This window comes from Sarcophilus harrisii, chromosome 3, assembly GCF_902635505.1.
Source record: "Sarcophilus harrisii chromosome 3, mSarHar1.11, whole genome shotgun sequence".
NCBI classification, from domain to species: Eukaryota; Metazoa; Chordata; class Mammalia; order Dasyuromorphia; family Dasyuridae; genus Sarcophilus; species Sarcophilus harrisii.
Genome location: NC_045428.1, coordinates 240806666 through 240825755, shown reverse-complemented (window position 1 = coordinate 240825755; position 19090 = coordinate 240806666). Strand labels below are relative to the sequence as shown.

The 19090-nt window shown below is 32.8% G+C and overlaps 1 protein-coding gene across 6 annotated transcripts in view; it reads right to left on the bottom strand.

Annotated features, from left to right (window-relative positions):
* TIAM1 (TIAM Rac1 associated GEF 1) overlaps positions 1–19090 on the bottom strand; it is a 271388-nt gene that overhangs the window by 151775 nt on the left and 100523 nt on the right. Inside the window, exon 1 of one of the 6 annotated variants that reach the window (XM_031959300.1) lies at positions 15515–15648. The exons of the other annotated variants lie outside the window; for them this stretch is intronic. The gene's annotated coding sequence lies outside the window, so the exon portion shown is untranslated. Of the gene's footprint in view, positions 1–15514; positions 15649–19090 lie in introns of those variants that run through there. 6 annotated transcript variants of the gene reach the window in all.

Sequence of the window (19090 nt, the reverse complement as noted above, 5' to 3'; positions counted from 1 at the left end):
AGTGTTTTAAAAACAAAACTCATCAATTAAAAAAAAAAGTATCTGTGAAGGTTTGGGAGATTATAGCGTGGGGTAAAGGCAAGGTAACTATAAATTTTTATTCTAATGTGATACTCTGAAGGACATTTAAAATTCTCAATTAAAATAGAAAGTTTAAGGAATTTTTTCACTTTGACTAAAAGCATTGAAGAGTGATCATGCTTTTAATTATAATTATGAATGTATTGGAGAATGTTTGCCATACAGAAATGAAAATAATAGCTGAAAAAATGGTACACTGAAATTGAAACCTAAAAAGTGTGTATTTGTGAAGACTGTGTATTTGTGAAGACTGGGTATTTTAAAATCAGCTGGAGTCAGGAATTCAGGTTAGGGGAAAATCTTCAGTCTTTATTCTCAGTCAAGAAAGATCGGAGGTGGAAGAGAATCGGCGATAGCAATGTGTGTAGCTGAGTCAAGAAGCTAGCTAGCCCAGAAGACACACGACCAGCAGCTGGGAGTATGTAACCCAGACTCAATCTCTCCCAGCTTCTCTTCCTGTCTCTTTCTCTGCCTCCACCCACCAAAATCGTCATTTCCTATACAACACATCAGGACTTGCACAGAGAGTGGGTGGAGGCCATTCTTTATCCAAGCATGTATATTAATAGAGTGTAGTCCAATTACTATTTAGCCTCACGTACTTGGGACCTCAGTGCATCAACTCAAGCCTCAGCCCATAACATGTATTGTTTTATATGCAAACAGTGAAAGTCTAGAGTCACTAATTTAGGAACTAATCATCTAACCTGAACCTTATCCATAAAATGTGACTAAGGTCATGTATTTAAAAAGAAAAAAATTTTGATACCATTATCAATGAAAAAAGCATTAGTCAGCAGAATTTAGTGGCCATTAACCAAGTCCTAAATTCTGAGTCCCAGACAGTAGTATTTTAACTAGATTGTATACATTCATTTAAACATATAACTTAATTATAGGCATAGAATCATCAAAAGAAATAAAATTATAGGTACATTTAAAAAATTACAATGCAGGCTACATGCCCACTTTTCAAACACTATTATTTTGTTTTTGTCTTTGTACCTTTTTTTTTTTTTAATTAAAGTGTCATTTTTAACATCCTTCCCTCCTCCAAGACTATTGGAAAAAAAGGAAAAACAAACTCCTTGTAGTAAAGATACATAGTCAAGCAAAATAAATTCCCTCATTGGCCATGTTCAAAAAACCCAATAATGAATTCTAGTAATAAGGATCTTTCTGTTTACTGAATACTGAACTAACATTAGATTTGTTTATTTCTATATGCTTGGGTACCTGATCTATTCCATTGATTTTTATACATATACTAACTAGAATCCTTTTTTGTAATACAGTTTGAGTTTCTGGCACTTCTGTGTCCTCGTAAACTCCTCCCTCTTTTCACTGTTTCCCGCAAGAATCTTTTTTTTTGGAGGGGTAGAGGGAAGAGGAGAAGCAACTGGGGTTAATTGACTTGCCTAGGGTCACACAGCTGGTTAAGTGTTAAGTATTTAAAACATTTGAACTCAGGTCTTCCTGACTAGGGCCAGTGCTCTATACACTGCACCACTTAGCTACCCCAACTTGCTCTGAAATTCTTGATCTTTTTTGCCTCTGTTTGAATTTTACTATTTTTTCTAATTCTGTAAAGTAAGCCTTTTAGTAGTTTGATATAGCATTGACTAAGAAATTTAGGTAGTCTGATATTTTTAGCATTGTCTCATACTACTCCTAAGCAATTAACATTTTTCCAATTACTTGTTTGTCCATTTTTGCAGTTGTATTTATGTAATTCTTATTTACCTTAGAAGATAGACTCCCAGGTACGTTATACAATCTATAATCATTTTAAATGGAATTTTTCTTTCTACCTCTTTCTGTTAAGTTATGTTGGTACTATATAGAATTGTTGATGGTTTATGTAGATTTATTTTTTGTTCTGCAATTTTGTTATTATTTAAATTAATTTTATGGTAATTTGATAAAGTTCTTTAAATAAACTATCATATCATCTGCAAAAATAAAGAATTTTGTTTCTTTATGCTTATTCCTCCAATTTCTATTTCTAGTAATTCTAGTATTATGTCAAATTTTAATGGAAAGGATTTTAGTTTTTCACTGCTACATACAAATGCTACCTCTTGATTTTAGATAAATCCTCCTAAATCAGTTTTAAAGAAAGGTCCATTTATTCCTGTTTTCTAGTGGGTTTTTTTTTTAAAACAGAAATATCATAAGCCTTTTCTACTGCAAATGATATATTTTTTGTAATTATAGTTATCAACAAAGTTATCCATGTTATGGAATTTTGGGTGAAAAATTTAGTAGGACAGGATAATTTTGCAATCATCAACCTAGAACTACATGCTTGCCCTTCAAACAGCATAAGACTTAAGTCCCCTATGGGTTTTTTTCTATTTTGATAAACTTTGAAGATTTTGCCATTTTCCATTATATTCATGCCTATTTTCAGATTTTGACATTATAAATCATTTGCTTTTTATTTCCAAATATTTCCAACTCTTAATTTTCCTTCAAAGTGAGAGTGTAGTACAACAGAAATAGCGCTGGACCTTGGGTCAAAGGGCCTAGGGATGAACACCATCTCATCTTCCAAATGACTTTGGGTATCACTCAATTTGTCTAGGTTTCCTCATCTTTAAAATCTATCTAGATAGATGGTTTCTTTCCTTATTCAAAAATTTATCCTGCTACCCTTATCTCCTGAAAATGAAATGATCCAATTTCTAGAGTAATCACTTCTCTGTAATTTAATCTTCAGAAATTTGGAGTTCTTTGCTTATTAAAAAAAAAAAAAAAAGAATGTATCCATTGTTTTATAGGAAAAACATGTTTTCCACCAATATCAATTTAATTCTTCATCACAGAATCTAAGTATATCAGGTATTAATTAAAAATGTAGAAATCCCAACTTTTTGAACAATTGAGCATGTTTCCAAATTAAATATCCCTATGAAAATCGATCTTGCATAATAGATCTAGGAGGCCTAAATTTAGGATTTTTATGTTTACCTGATGTCAAATTGGAACCTCTCTCCTCCCCATTAGCCTTTACCATATTAGAAGAATGAGTGCAATCATCCCCCACTTGGTAATCCAAAATTATTGCAGAATAAATGCCCAGAGCTGCCATCTGTTCCTACCAAACTGTTGTTTGGTTGTTTTGTTTTTCTGTTTTTTTTTTCCCATTTAGGCATGAGAAGAATAGACCAGAGAAAGAAGAAAAAAACCTATTTTCAAATTCCAATGAAGTAACATTTCAGTGCGTGTTAAACACTTTAACAAAAAAAGTTACATGCAATATCATCTTTGTCCCATTTTTTAAAGCAGGCTTTTCCCACATAAAAATGATTCTTAATGTTATGCTTGCTAAAAAACTTTCTCTAGTCAGTCAAAATACTTTAAAGTTATTACAATTACAGACTCAAGAAATCAAAGCCAAGCCTACAAAAATTCTTTTTAGGGTCCCCCAGCTTCCTGGTATGTTCTTAATAGTCTATAAACCAAATGAAGATTTTCTATAATTATCTTCTTATGGGTTAAAAAAAAACACCTTATTACAACTGAGACAAATAATATCATTTTAGGTGAAACTCAGAATGGTGTTTTTTTTTATTCATTTACACACACATACACACACACACACACACACACACACACATTCAACAAAGGTCTAATGTTCTCTTAAGTGGGGCATAAAGAAATACAGAATAAATCTCCAACATAAAATTTCTACATTTCCCCCCAAATTTAGATATTTGAAGCAATGTATAATGTTTGATACCAAAATTCAAGAAAATGCTTTGATTTTTCCTTGGAGTTATAGTGGACTTTTTGTTTGACTTTTTTTCAATCAATAAGTAAGTGAGCATTTATTTAAAAAAAAAAAAAACTCAACACCTATTATGTTCTAGATAATATTCTAGAAGCTAGGGATACAAAGATAAAAATAATGTAATCTTTATTCTTAAGGATTTAATTTAATCTGAGAAGATATGCACATGTATAAGTATGTACAAAACATATACAGGGTAATTTACATGTATAGGGTAGAAAAAGAAAAGAAGACCTTAGCAAAGGAAAGGCTTCAAAAAGAAGGTTCTATGCATCAGAGCTAATATGCCTAATTTGTTTTTGGTCATTAGAACTAATAAATTTACCAACTATGTATCCCGCAAATTCAAGTTTAGGGTTTTATTTCGGAGAAAATCAAAAATCTTTTGATTTGTATTTTGTTTTCTGTGCAAATATATACACAAATAAATAATAATAAACAACATTTATATAGCACTACAGAGATGGATGGAAGGAGGGAAGGAAGGAGGGAAGGAGGGAGGGAAGGAAGGAGGGAAGGAAAGAGGGAAGGGAGGGAGGGAGGAAGGGAGGGAAGGAGGGAAGGAAGGAGAGAGAGAAGGCGGCAGGGAAGGAGGGAGAGAGGGAGGGAGAGGGGAAGCCAGACGAATGCTTTACACTTTACAAATACTAACTCATTTTATCCTTACAACAATACTGTGAGGCAATTACTATTATTTTCTCCATTTAAAAATGAGGAAAGTGAGACAAGCAGTTTAAGTGGCTTGTCCAAGGTCACACAGGTAGAAAGCATATAAGGCCAAATTGGAACTCAGGACTTTCTGACTCCAGGCCCAGAAAAGCTCTACATATCCCACCTAACTGTCTAAATATAAGCCACACATATACAAAGTGATTTCCAAAAGGAAAGTGAATAATTGGGGAGTTGGAAAGATCAGGAAAAGCTTAATATAGGAATAAATTATGCTTTGAAATTACCTAAGAAATCAGAAAAAGTTTGGACCTTGAACAATGGAAATAATTCAAACACGCAGAAGTAAGGAGAAATAATATAGACATTGCAGCATGAGCAAAAAAGGTTAGAATATGATTTGTTCAGGGACAGTAACTAGAGCAGAATGAAGCTAATAATTATAAGTCTTCATATTACAACTGTACATTGAGGTTACAAATAACTTTCTATGTCTTATCTCATTTGCTTGGCATACATACTGTGGCAGGCCAGATTCTAACCAAACTACAAAAGATATTGAATACCAGTCAGGGCACTTTTAGTCTTTATCATAAAGATGAGAGCCATTTAACTTTTAATCATGACTCCCAGAAAAAGTGCATGACCAATACAGAATCCACAAAGGGTATCTAACTAATTTCATACTACCTATGAATCCATCACTATATCTGCTTAAAAATCTACAAATTGGGGCTATCTACTTTTATACAACTCTAAAACCTTAACTTAAAAAAGGCCAAGGTCACTCACTAGGGCTTCACAAGACCATCTAGTCATCCTGATCTATATCTGGCCACTGGACTCAGATGGTTCTGAAGGGGAAAGTGAGGCAGCTGACCTTGCCTCCCTCCCTCACTTAAATCTAATTCATTTGCATGTCATGGCAATATCTCCCTGATGTCATGGTTCTCTTTGAGAACAAAGGACAAATATCAGTCGTCACTCTACAATTCAAATTCTACAATAACTAGCACACATGAGACAGCATAGTATAAAAAGGTCTGGAATGTCAGAGGACTTGGGTTCAAATCCCAACTTTGATATTTATTCTCTTTGTGAATTTGAACAAGTCACAACCTCCTTGTACTTCAGTTTATCCACTTGTGATGAGAAGACTGGACAAAGGTCTCCAATAATATCTTCCAACTATAGAGTCTATGAACATAACTGATACCTGATGCATTTTTTTAAATTAAGAAAGAAAACAAAGCAACATTCTCATCTGCCTAATAAAGCTGGATGGGAGAGTTCAAAGTAGGAACTGTAGGTACACTTAAGATGAATAATGATTTCTTATATTTTACAAATCACCATTTATTTCAAAATACATTTCAAAATGTTTTCATTTTAGTCTAACAACCTGGTTAAATGATTTTGGGAAAGTATCATTACTCAGGTTACAATGGAGAAACTGAGATTCTAAGAGATCAATGATTTAGCCAATGCATTATAGTTTTATTAGTTAGCCTAGTTACAAATGAAAGGTTATACACTCTATTTGGACTAGCAGTCTCCATACTTTTTTTTTTATCTCTTATCATTATGAGTAAAAAACTTTTAAGCAGGTGTACAGAATATATTTACATTTATTTATTTGTTTGTTTATTTATGTCAATCTAATGTGTCATCACTAGGTGGAGGAGACCAAAAGTTCTCAAAGATTATAACAGCTGGGCATGACTTCTGGCAATATGGAACTCCTCAATCCTTCCATTTGGCTGTGAGTAGCATCAATGGGAGAGAGTACTGCACAGTGTTTAGACTGTCATAAACCCTAATTATTAAATTTTATTTTTCTCCTAGTTAACAAACATTTACAATTTTTTTAAACCAACTGCAACAACAAAGACCAAAAGAGCCTAGATTTAAGAGCCAGAAAGCAAATATGCTCTACTTGACAAAGCCAAGACCAGATTAGACTGTAAAACTGTTTGTAAAACCTCACAAAGAAGGATGCATCTATCTGATAAAGCAAAGAAAAATATGAAGGTAAAATCTCTTTAAAGAAAAACTTGGCAAGACATTCAAATAAGCAAAATAATATGAAGGGCATTTAAAGATAAAAAAAAAAAAAAGAGTAAAGTGTACAACAAAGGAAATGGGAAAAAATTTATAAGAATTATGTAATATGTAAAAATTTATCATTATTGTAAAGTTTTCTCCATCAAATCACATTTGGACCATAACATCACAGATCCAAATGTGCTCAAAAGGAGTGAAAATGGCTCTGAAAGGAAAAAAGATGGGAAAAGCAGCTGAACTGGACCAAGTGTATATATAAAAGAAGTCTATGATGGAGGTGAAACAGCTATTGAAATATTGAGGAATCAATATGTAAAATATCTGAGGGGACGAATAAAGATACCGAAGGCATTAAAAAAAAGACCTTAAAATGTATTAATGCCATAAAAAGGACTATGAAAACACCAATAATAAGCAAGGTATATATCTACTCTCTATATAAACAAAATCATTTGAGAATCATCCATGCTCAAAGCATCTTCACTGAAGGTGAAGAAAAAAATAAGCTTTCAAAAAGAGATATTCTATAATGAACTACATAATTATCATTTTAAAACTGACTAAAAGATACTAATAATATAAGATTCCACTGCGCCAGTTTGATTAACAAAGAAAAGACATTTAATTCAGTTGAGGAAAAAAACATCATCTTACAGCTATTAAAAAAAAAAAAAAAAGATGTTTCTCATTCATAAATTAAGGTTATTCAAGATTCCCTGAAAGATAAAAAACAAAAAATTCTGTTCAAAACTTTTATCATAAACTTCAGGAAAGGCTAAAAACAGGGAGATACATGCTCACCAAAGTTGTTAGCCACTATCATGGAACACATTGATCTCAGTGTCCAAACTGAAAAGGAATTTCCTGTGGATGATGAAGCACTCTAGAAATACTGTCATTTACAAAGGACACTATGCTGATTACATGAAGCCCCCCAAACCCTAGAAAGCCTTCTAGAAGGAAACTACAATTATTCAAAAGAATCTGGTTTGCTTATCAATACCAGAAAGATCAAGTGGATGAAGAATGTTTACTGCCTAGAATGAAGCATGCATTTGGATGAATAATTCATGAATTTTCATACATATACATACATACATATATAGTCCCAAAGTCTTTCCGCAATTTTAAAGGATTAAAGCTTAAAACTGCCCAAAGACTTTTTTGGACATGGCAGATATGTATGCACATGTGTAAGTAAATGTGTGTGTGTGTGTGTATATGGAAGAAGGACAACAGATTGTATAGAGATTTAAACAAAAGAATGAGTAATCTGATTTATCTTTGGGAAACAGAAAAGTGTCAGAAAAGCAAGGTCCATGAGTTTATCACAGCTTTCGATCAGAGTTGGTACATGACAGCAGAATTCTGAATGTAACATTTTCTGAGGAATTAAAAATGAATTATCACACTAAAGGCAATGGAAAAAATGAGAGATAAGAGCAGGCTGCAACATAAAACTCAAAAATATCTGGAAGGTATTTAACACCACCCTCCCTTCCTGGGAACATTCCACTGATAAAAGACTGAATCATTTATCTTCTCCCAAAAGAATAACAATTAAGAATGATAGTTAGAATTTACATGGCACCTACTAGGCACTTTACAAATATCTCATCTGACCATCACAGCAACTCTAAGGCTAAGTGCTATGATCACATATTTCAGTTTCCAACAAACTGCCCTTATTTTAGGTTATAATTAAATAATGAAATGATAAAGGAATAGAAGTAAGATGACTTCAAGTTCTGATTCTGCTATATACGATATGGTCTACCTCTTTTGGATTTCAGTTTCCTCATGTATAGAATGAAGTAGTTGGATCAAATGACCCCTGAGATTTCTTCTAGCTATAAACATATAATTTATAAGAAGATCTGGGATATGAAAGGTCTTCTAGGTCAAAAAGTTCTCCCTGTCTTTTGGCTAAACTACATTTCAACAAATCCCAGTAGACAATTATTTCTTATCAAAGATTTCCAATTCAATAAATATTTATTAAGTACCTACTATGTGCCAGGCACTGTGCTAAACACTAGGGATACAAAACCTGGTAAAAGATAATCCTGCCTTCAAGCAGTTTACATTCTAATATGGAATATTATGCAAATAAATATATACAAAGCAAACTATATATAGGAAATAATTAACAAAAGAAAGGGAAAGTTCTCAAAGTAAACTCCATTCCATTATCATCCACAAAAATCAATAATGTTGTATCTTTTTGGCTATAGTTATTCCTTCAATTTCTTTTTTATCTTCTTGCTAGAGCCAATATTTCTAGTACTACATCAAATAGAAGTGTTGACTGTAGTGATACTCATTTGCTTTGCTCTAGATCTAATTGAAAAGGCCAGTATTTTATCCCCATCATATATTATATTGGCTTAGTTTTATAAAGATTACTACTTATCACATTAAGGAAATGCCCATTTATTCGTTTGTTTTTCTCATTAAAAAAAACAGAAATGAGCTTTGCATTTCTCAAATTCTTTTCTGGATCTATTGATATGATTATGTAATTTTGGTTTTTCTTGCTATTAATGAAGTGGGATTCATGAAAGGAATCAGGAATAGAAACACAAACTTTGTCTTTAAGAAACAGATTAGAAGGGCTAAGGAAGTATCATTGTATATTAAGATACACAGCTATTTGGAAATTCACAATTCTGAAGGATAAAATATGGTAAACCAAACTCCAGGTCTGGAACCACAACAAATAAATTTTGTTTCTGGTAAGAGTGGGTGGGAGGTAGAAAGGAAAGAATTTCCACAGAGGGAAGAGAGAAGCCAGCAACAGAATTGCCCAAAACAAGGTGAAAAAGAGGGCCATTGAATCATTTTTTTAAATGCATAACAAAGAACAGAATAAAATTTGGAAGGAAAAGGTAGTATTGAAAAGAACACATAGAACTGATGTGTGGATGGATGGATGGATGGATAGACAGAGATATAGATGATATATTTATACACATTGAAAGAGAAGCAAATATATGTGTATGTGTGTGTGTGTGTGTATGTATATACAGACACACATACATTTTAAACAAGCTGCATGTAATAGAGATTAATTGTTTCGTGTAAAATCCTTTTTCTGTTCTACTTTTTTTAGTGTTCATTATAATTCAAAATTAAAAAATAAGTAATTTGAACTGAACAATACACCCACAAAAGCAAAGAATCTGTAAGGTAGCATTTTGTTCTACCAACAAATAATTTTCATAATCAACAAGTAATAAGAACAGACAGTTCTCATGTTCTCTATAATGTTCAACTAATTGTGAAATAATAAAGATAAGATTCATTGTAGAACATAATTTGCAGAGTCACTTATTCCTGACTAATGCCCTCATTCAAGATATTCTTGATTTATATAAAGATGACTCTAAGAAAGATTTTATGTGTTGCTCATTACTGATACTCTCAGTGATTTGGGGAAATATTATTAAGATCTGAGATTTTTTCCCCCCTCAAAAGACTATTGAATTCTGAACACTATCCCACCTTCACTATGGATCTCTATATACATTTGGGCCAATTCAGCTGTTTTTACCATTTTTATATTCATTGCTTAAAGGCATGGTAGAAATGGCACCAATGTCCAGATGTGATGGTTCCACTGTCTCTATTGGAAGAAACAGGTAAGAATAATGACTTTTAAAAATCTTTTCCATTTTTTTGTTTGTTGTCCTCTGTCCACTTCCATCTTTACATGCCCTTCAAATTAATTTCCTTAGTTCATTCATTATCTTGCCACTGATTCCCCGCTGCTGCTTTTTTCTATTTAATAAGATGATACTGCTCATAATTTATACATTGTTCCTCTTCATAAGATTTCATAAATGAATTTACATTCTAACCTCATGTCTTTGGCATCCATGTTTTTCTCTTTCTGGCAAATAAGTAAGAGGTTTGCTAAGAGCTTTCTGAGCTCTTTTAGTCTTTCCTTGCTATAGCAGTTTACATGATTGTAAAATGACAATTTACAATAAGAATAACTAATAATAAAATTAACTAAAAATGTACATTATTGGTTAACCTTCTAAGTAAAATTACTTTTCTATTATCCATTTTTGATTGACAATTGTTTAGTTTAGGATTAAGTTATTTAAACTGAACACCATACCTTGTTCTCATTATTTCTCATTTCTTTTACTGATTCTTAGCTTTTATGAATTAATAATCTCATTATACAAAGACAGCTAATTCTCTGATATTGTAGATAATATAATCTATTTCGTTCTTTATGGTGTCAGTATGTTTAGTGCTTACCAATTCTTTTCTCAAAGACAGAGACCATGATATAATAAAGACATGCGGCTCCTATGTAATAACACAAATTTTTGGCCACTCTTACTTCCATAACTCTTTCTTATACATCATTCTCTTCAAAATTTTATTTTACAAATGAATTTACATTCTAATCTCATGCCTTTGGCATCTATGTCTCTCTTTCTTATATAAGTAGGCTTTCCCATAGATTTCTCTCCATTTTTTTTTCCATCTTTACATTGAAGTCACCAAGTATAAGAATGTGTGATAATTTAATTTGGAAGGTCTTATTGAGTTTTCTGTCAAATTTCTCTGCCATTTCATTCTCATCAATTAATGTTGATACAAATAAATTTTCATGGCATTAAAAAATTATTTGTCACTAGTACTTCAATATGTATAACAACCAAATATTCCATGCCAGCTCATCTTATAAGATTTTTACCCACATCCTCCCATGAATCTGTTATAACACCCATACAACATGCTTGTTTTTTCCTGACAAATTCAGAAGATCAGTGAACACTGTTTTATCATGATTTTTTTTAACGGAAATAAGAATCATATCACAAACTTCTAATCAAAAATATTTTCCCCTAGTTGTTCTCGCTAAAAAAAAAAAAAAAAAAAAAAAAAAAAAGACTGCCATTGTCTAGCACCACTGCTTTACTATTTGATATAGCATCTCAAGATGATTAGACCAATGCTGCCTTATAAATCTAACCTGCACAAGGTCACATCATACCTAAGAAAGGCACAGCATACAAAATGCAATTCAAGAAGACAACACATACACTATTCATCAAAAGAGCAATTTTGATAATATAATCTTATGAAGCAACTCAAATATCCATTCATCCTCCTTATAATTCATTCCAATTCTATATCCTTTTTTTTTCCCAGAAAAAAAGAGCCAGGTTCACAGTCAAGAAGACCAGCAATGAAGTTCTGCCTCTGAAATATACTGCCTTTGTGACTCTGGGGAAATCATTTAACATCTCTGTGGCTATAAATTGCAAAATAAGTGCCAAACTGCTTTGGTGCAAGGAGTTTCTTCTTCAAGAATTCCCTATACTAATGAAATCATAGATATAGTCCAAAAACCTAAACAAACAAAAAGCAATCATTGTCAGACATAGTCAATGTGTTGGCTAATTTTGCTGAACTATTTTTTTCTTTCTTAAATCTTTGTTACAAAGAACTGCTCACATTTGAAAATGAATGTAATGTATAAGAGTAGAAAGTGATAAAAAGAATATAGATAAGAGACAAGAACAAAATTTGCACTTTTTTTCTATGACCTTCACAAATGGGTTATTAAACAAAAAGCAGGTGAAAAATGAACACTGGAAAAATCACTGGCAGACAATTGAAAAGATGTTGGAAAACTGAAGTTTTTCATAACTCATTCACATCCTAATAACCTACCTCCCAAGGACACATAAAAGATAATATTTATGAGAAAAGTTTTTCAGAATTTGTTCTATCAATTCAAAATTTCATAGCCCTTAACAGAATCATCTACTATATACAAATGTATGAGTGTGCACACACACACACAGAGTTCTCTCTTGTGCCTATCTTCTTTCAATAAGCAGGATAGAAAAATACAAATGAAGTGAGAAGGGGAAGGGAAGTATTGAATATTGAATAAAGGAATCACAAAAATAGATGATATAAAATCAGGGCTCAAGAGAAAGAGAAAAGTGGACAGCTGAAAGAGTTACACTGACCACAGTATCCTGTTAGATAAGGAACACAGAATTCTGAAAATGAAGGTAGTGATTTCACATTTAAGGACAGAAGAAATTAGTGGAAAAGAAAAAGGATATTTATTTTGGCAAACACTATACCACTCAAGTTTTCTGTTTTTTTAAAAAAATACTATCAAGGATAAAGCCTTCAATATAAATAATTTTATTTGTTTCTCTACCTAATTTATTGGTTAAGTAAATCCAGATTGTCATAAAATGGCTATTTTTAAAGCCAGGTGCACCATTAGTGAAATAATCCTCAAAACTCAGAGCATCCTTGCAGTACAGAATTATTCTGGAAACATGGGGACGCCAGCCTGATTGACAATTTAGCTACAGGGAAAGTGCCTAAGTATCTTTCATTCAACCTTCAAAGGTCCTACTCCTTACATGCCCTTGATGGATAGGGCTAAAATCCTGAGACCTCTCTCAAGGGCAAAGCTATGCCCTAGATCATTGTCTTGTGGTTCTTTCCAAACTACTCAGGGATTTGAGGTTACACTATACATTTTGTATACTATATACATTGGGATTATTATATGCAAAAGCATTGCAAATATTTTGTTCAGAGATCTCTGCTAATCCTGCCACCCTGCCCCTATTTCTCCTTCAAGAAGACAACCTACTCCAAATCAGTGTGAATTCGAGATGATTAGGAAGGGGCTGGGGAGAGTTAGGATACTGAGAAAAGTGAAAGTTAACCATTCACCAACCTCTAAGGACAGCAGGATATTCTTAGAGCAATATACATTAAAAAAAAAAAAAAAAAAAGTGGAAAGGAAGCTTTTCTGTATCACTGTTAAAAGTTGTTTTTTAAATCAAGTCTTACACATTACATATTTTTTTAAAACTTTCTGTCATTGAACAAAATTTGCTTTGCCATCATGCAAAGTAAATTTGTAAAATGAAATAAGCTAAAAATGCCTATAATTCAAATATAATCACCAAAAAATCTTATCTAAATCTTAGAATTTTCTAAAAACTATGACAATAGGTGTGACATAACATAATGATACTAATAATGTGAATAAAGAATGTTAGAAAACTAAAAAAATTTTCTATGACAGAAATAAATATAGAAAATGAATATATGGGGCAGCTAGGTGGCACAGTGAAGAGAGCACCAGCCCTGAAGTCAGGAGGACCTGAATTCAAATTTGACCTCAGAAACTTAATACTTCCTAGCTGTGTGATCCTGGACAAGTCACTTAACCCCTATTGCCTCAGCAAAAGAAAAGAAAAATAACTTCTTCCTTGAAGTAAGGGGAGTCGGTTCTTTATTTTTAAATATTTATAATTTTAAAAAGAAAATAAAGACGCATAATAAAATAAAGAAAGCCAATTGAGATGATCTGACACAATCAAGACAAAAGAGGCTAGCTAAAACTCAGCTGTTTACTAGAAAAGTGAAATTAGGATTGATGGGGAATAGACAAATTCTTAAGAGTCCAATTATGATGTAAATCATTGTACAGTAACTTTTCATAACTCTATTGTATCAAAGAATTAATCATATTTTTAGTTCACTTAATTCTCATCTCCATTAACAATCAAGAAGGTCTAAACTCTAAATAATTTTTATTCTTCATTATTTAAAGATTATTCTTCTAAGTAAGCAAGTCTACTCATTTTACAAAACTATCATAAGATCAAATTTAATAATGTTTTAATGTTAAGCAAATTGTAAAGATACCTTTATTTTGGGGCTTTTATATAGGTAATGGATAGAGATGAGGTCTAGACATGTACATATATCATAACATCCTACTGATCCAACAGGTCTCAGGAAAAGATAAAACTTGATGTCCTTATAAATATCTTACATTTCTTGTAACTGTGAGTTTAAAGTTTAGCTAAAAATGAGCTTTAAAAACATTCAGGAGGGACTATTTTATTTCTAAAATATCAACTGTGAAATAAAATTTTAAAAAAAGAAAAGAAAACCAAGTGACTCTTTCTGACCACCTGATGCCTGTACCATATAATAAAAACATAAAAAGTCAATAAAATATGCCACATCTAAAAGCTCAAACCAAATACAAAAAGATGTGTGCTGGGTGCTCTCTTTGCCTTGAGTCAAATTTATTCTCCAAATATATAGACTGACTTTCCTCTGCAAACATTTCCAATGCCAGGCATGCAAACTTCCATTTTCTCAAAAGTAGAATTAAGCAATCAAAGCCTAAGAAAAACTGCCACCCACACAACTGAATTTTTTTTTAAACAAGGAGCTTGGTTAATAGCTATAGAAAATAAAACCTCAATAGGCAACCTTCCATGATTTAAAAAAAATTTTTTTCAAGCAATCTGAGCACTTCAAACGAACTCTAAATTAAAACTCTAATCATGATGTCTCTAAAACAAGGTCTTTCTAATTTTTCTTTGCATTTTTTTCCCTAAGCATGTAACATAGCACAGTGTGAGTTGAAGCTGTTCACAAGGTTCACTTTCAACAACAATAACTTGTAATTGCTGAAATGAAGTGAGATGGCTAGGTAAAGGAAAAATATTTAAGATGTAATATGAACTTATATAGATTCTCTCTATGAAGGAAAATGTATTCAGTATTATGGAGGTTGAATTCAAAACTATACCTCGTTAAGGGCAGAACAAAAGAGAGATGAAAAGACTTTAAAATCCAAATCCTACTATATACCTTATAAATCCATAAATAAATGACATTCAGAACAAATAAAATTCTTTTAAGAGTTAAGCTGATGATGATTACTGCATGTTTGCATTCACAGACTTCACTCTTCTCTCTAAGCAAGTGCACTTTTATCTAAATTCCCACAGTACCCTGTTGCTATCCCTTGTAACCAAAAGCCGAAAGCACTGGATTAGAAATCATTCCACAGAAAGAATAAAAGAAGCTTACCACAGATCAGCAAGAAGTACATTTTCCCAATTCCCTCATTTCATATGCTCTCTTACATTCAGTTACATTCAGTAACACAAATGAGGAAGCTCAAGCCTTTCACTTAGCTTCTGGCAGAGGGAGTGGGTGTAACTCATTAAGTTTCATGCAATGATGAATCTGGTCATTTGGGTGTGTTAGAAAAACTGTTTCTCTTCTCCACCCACTACCACCTCCCACCTCCCTCCTTCCCACCTCCAGCAGTTTTTCCCCTTAGGCATTCTTACCTAGGAGAGCTCAGGCTTCATGTCATTCAGTCTTAACCTCCCCCCCCCCTCCCTCCTTTTATCCAAGATGTATCTACTTATACATTTTAGATGAACCATACTTTTCTATATAGTGTGACAGTTACTGTCATAAGCACAGGAATAAGCCAAATTTTGAGAAAACCAAAACCAAGGAAGCTATAATAAGGTTTTAGAGAATTAAAAGTACTAAATTCCTCTGGAGAAGAAAGATAATTTAGTCAATCTATATAACATGCTGCTGATATTAAAACTTAAAAATGAGGTGATTACTGGAATGGACTTGGCTCTTTTCAACAATAAAGTGATTCAGGCCAATTCCAATAGACTTATGATAGAGATTTGCATCCATGAATGTGAATCACAAAATAGTATTTTTACCTTTTTTTGTAATTGTTGTTGTTTGCTTGCTTCTTTTTTTCTCTCATTTTTTTTCTCCTATTGATCTGATTTTTCTTGTTCAGCATGATAAATGTGGAAATATGTTTAGAAGAACCGCACATATTTAACTCATTGTATTACTTGCTATTTAAGGAAGGAGGAAAATGGGGAAGAAGGGAGAAAAATTTGGAACGCAAGGTTTTACAAGGGTGAATGTTGAAAACTATCTTTGAATGTATTTTGAAAAATAAAAAGCTATTATTAAAATTATTAAAATGAGGTAATTAGAAATAAAGATCAAATATTTATTTGAATCATTCTATTATAATACATATGGAATTAATAGAAAGAAACTAAACTAGATTTACTGAGTAAGGAGTTAAAAGGTCTCACAAAAGTATTTTATTAAGTGCATTTATTAAATGTCTACTATATGCCAGGCTCTGTGCTAAGCATTTTACATTACAAATATTATTGCAGTTGATTCTCACCAATAATCCTGTGAAAAAGGTGCTATTATCATCCCCATTTTAGAGATGAGGAAATTGAGACAAAGAGATTAAGTCACTTACCTAGAATCATATAGCTTCTAAATATCTAAGGTCATATTTGAACTCCATTGTTCCTACTTTCATAGCCCAGCATTTTTATCTACCAAGTCACTCAGCTATCTTTATATCCAATTGTCCTGATTATACATGCATGGATATTGGATAGAAACCTCAAAATGACTAATTCATTTCTCAATGTCTTATGTGAGGTGAATTTGATTTAAAGACCATCAACTGCATCAGAACTTATACCTAAGTAAAAAATAATAATAATAATAATAAAGTGTGACATCAGACACAATCACATCCTTTACAGATGAATCTGAAAGATTAATCTTCTATTAACACCTAATACCTCCTCTAACGAGCTCCTCTGATGCCTCATTGTGGAGATGACCCTGAGTTTTCAAAGACTATAGCAAGAAAATATAAGTTCTAGCAAATCCTACTAAACAGGAAGGGGGAGAAGGAGCTTAACAACAGAGGGAGCACAGCTCAATTAGGAAAGATTCATTAACAGATGAAGGAGGGAATGATTAATTTTTTGGCCTCAACAAATCATACACTTTCTATTAAGTTAAAAAGACATTATCTGTATCTCAGGAGCTTACCACAACAAAAACCAGGGATCTTTGAAGCATTAAATTATCTCAGCTGGCAAGTCAACAGTTATGTAAAACAAGTCACAAAACTAGTATATACTACTGTATACTTTCTTTTGAAAATACTTTCCTCAAAGAGCCACCAAAAAAAGATAAGCTAATGTTATATGATGGGCACCTTAGGTGGCTCAGCAGATAAAATGCCCAAGAACCTGGAGTTGGGATAACCTGAGTGAAAATCCAGTTTCAGACACTTAGTTACCTAATAAGTGACTTAATCTTTTTTGACTCAGTGTATTCATCTGTAAAATAAGCTGGAAAAGAGAATGGTAAACTACTTTAATATCTTTGCCAAAAAAAAAACAAAACAAAAAAAAAAACCAAAAAACCTACAAATGGAGTGATAGAGATTTAGATATGCCAACTAAACAATGTTATATTAATATAAGTTACTAAAAATTTTCTAAAATTACTAACACATGCTAACTTCCTGAGGACAATTTCCATCTCTGGATCTGACACTTCAACTATCATCTGGAAGACGCTGGGCTCCTGATTGGGAAGCGTTCACCATATTAGTCCAACTTAGACTTACTGAGCATCTCTCTGGCCATTTTTATGCTCCCCCAACTCCTCTCCATCTCCCTCAATTTCCATCTCAAGCTCTATTTATCAAATCAACATTATTACTACTTGAAAAATGTATCAACCAATTACCCTATGATTCCACTTACCATCTTTGACCAAACACTCTCCTCCCTCACTACTACTCCACTTCTTGAATCTCTAGAGCCTAATAGACATGCTTGACACAAGGAAATACACCATCAACTTAAATACCTTTTCCTGTCAAATATAAAGTTATTCCTTTATTAAGTTGACTTCTCCTTCTCACTCGTGCCTCCTACCAATTAATTGCCATATCTTGAAACCAAACCTTTTTCTTCACTGCTTCTCTACCTCGAGTGCTCATCATCTTCTGCCTAGACTAAAGCTATAGCCTCTTAATTGTCCTCGCTGCTTTTAGTCTTTTTCCTCTGAATTCCATTTTCACAACAGCTGTCACCTTGATATTCCTAAAATGCAGGATTAAATATATCACTTCCCTGTTCATGAGGCTGGTATGATTCTTTATTGAACAAGGTCCAGGCCCCCAATTCAGGTAATGCAGTCACAGAAGACCCAAAATAGGATCATAGGATGGTAAAGAAATGCTGAACTTATAAAGATGCATCTATATATTGATGTTTTTATGAAAGGCAAATAATTCTCTTAGTCAAGAAGAGAACAATAAAACTGACTGGGCAAGTGAATTAACCATTCTAAGTAGTTTAAATAAGATTTAGACAACTTATAGCCCTTCTAGGACCTCCAGCCCATTTCCCCCTACATCTTTTATGTAGCTTTGAAGAGAAGATACTAGACCAGTAAGTGACACTGTATTCAGTGGGAAACAATGGCAAACACACCAGACAGATGAAAATACCAAGAGACAAAAACCCAAGGAAGGAAGCAGCAGCAACCCATGTGTTCCCTGGCAGCAGAGAGTTGCACTATGGAGAGAAACAGATCCTGGGAACTCGGCTAAGTAGACACTATACCCAAAAAGAGCTATATGAGTACTGTACAAAGAGAGAACATTTCTACATGCCCACAATGTTCTTCTTCTCTTAGAAGTTCTCACTGATTTTAGAGCTTAGCTCACATGCCATGAGGCCTTTTCATACCCCTTTCTTCAGCTGTTAAGTCTTGCCTCTC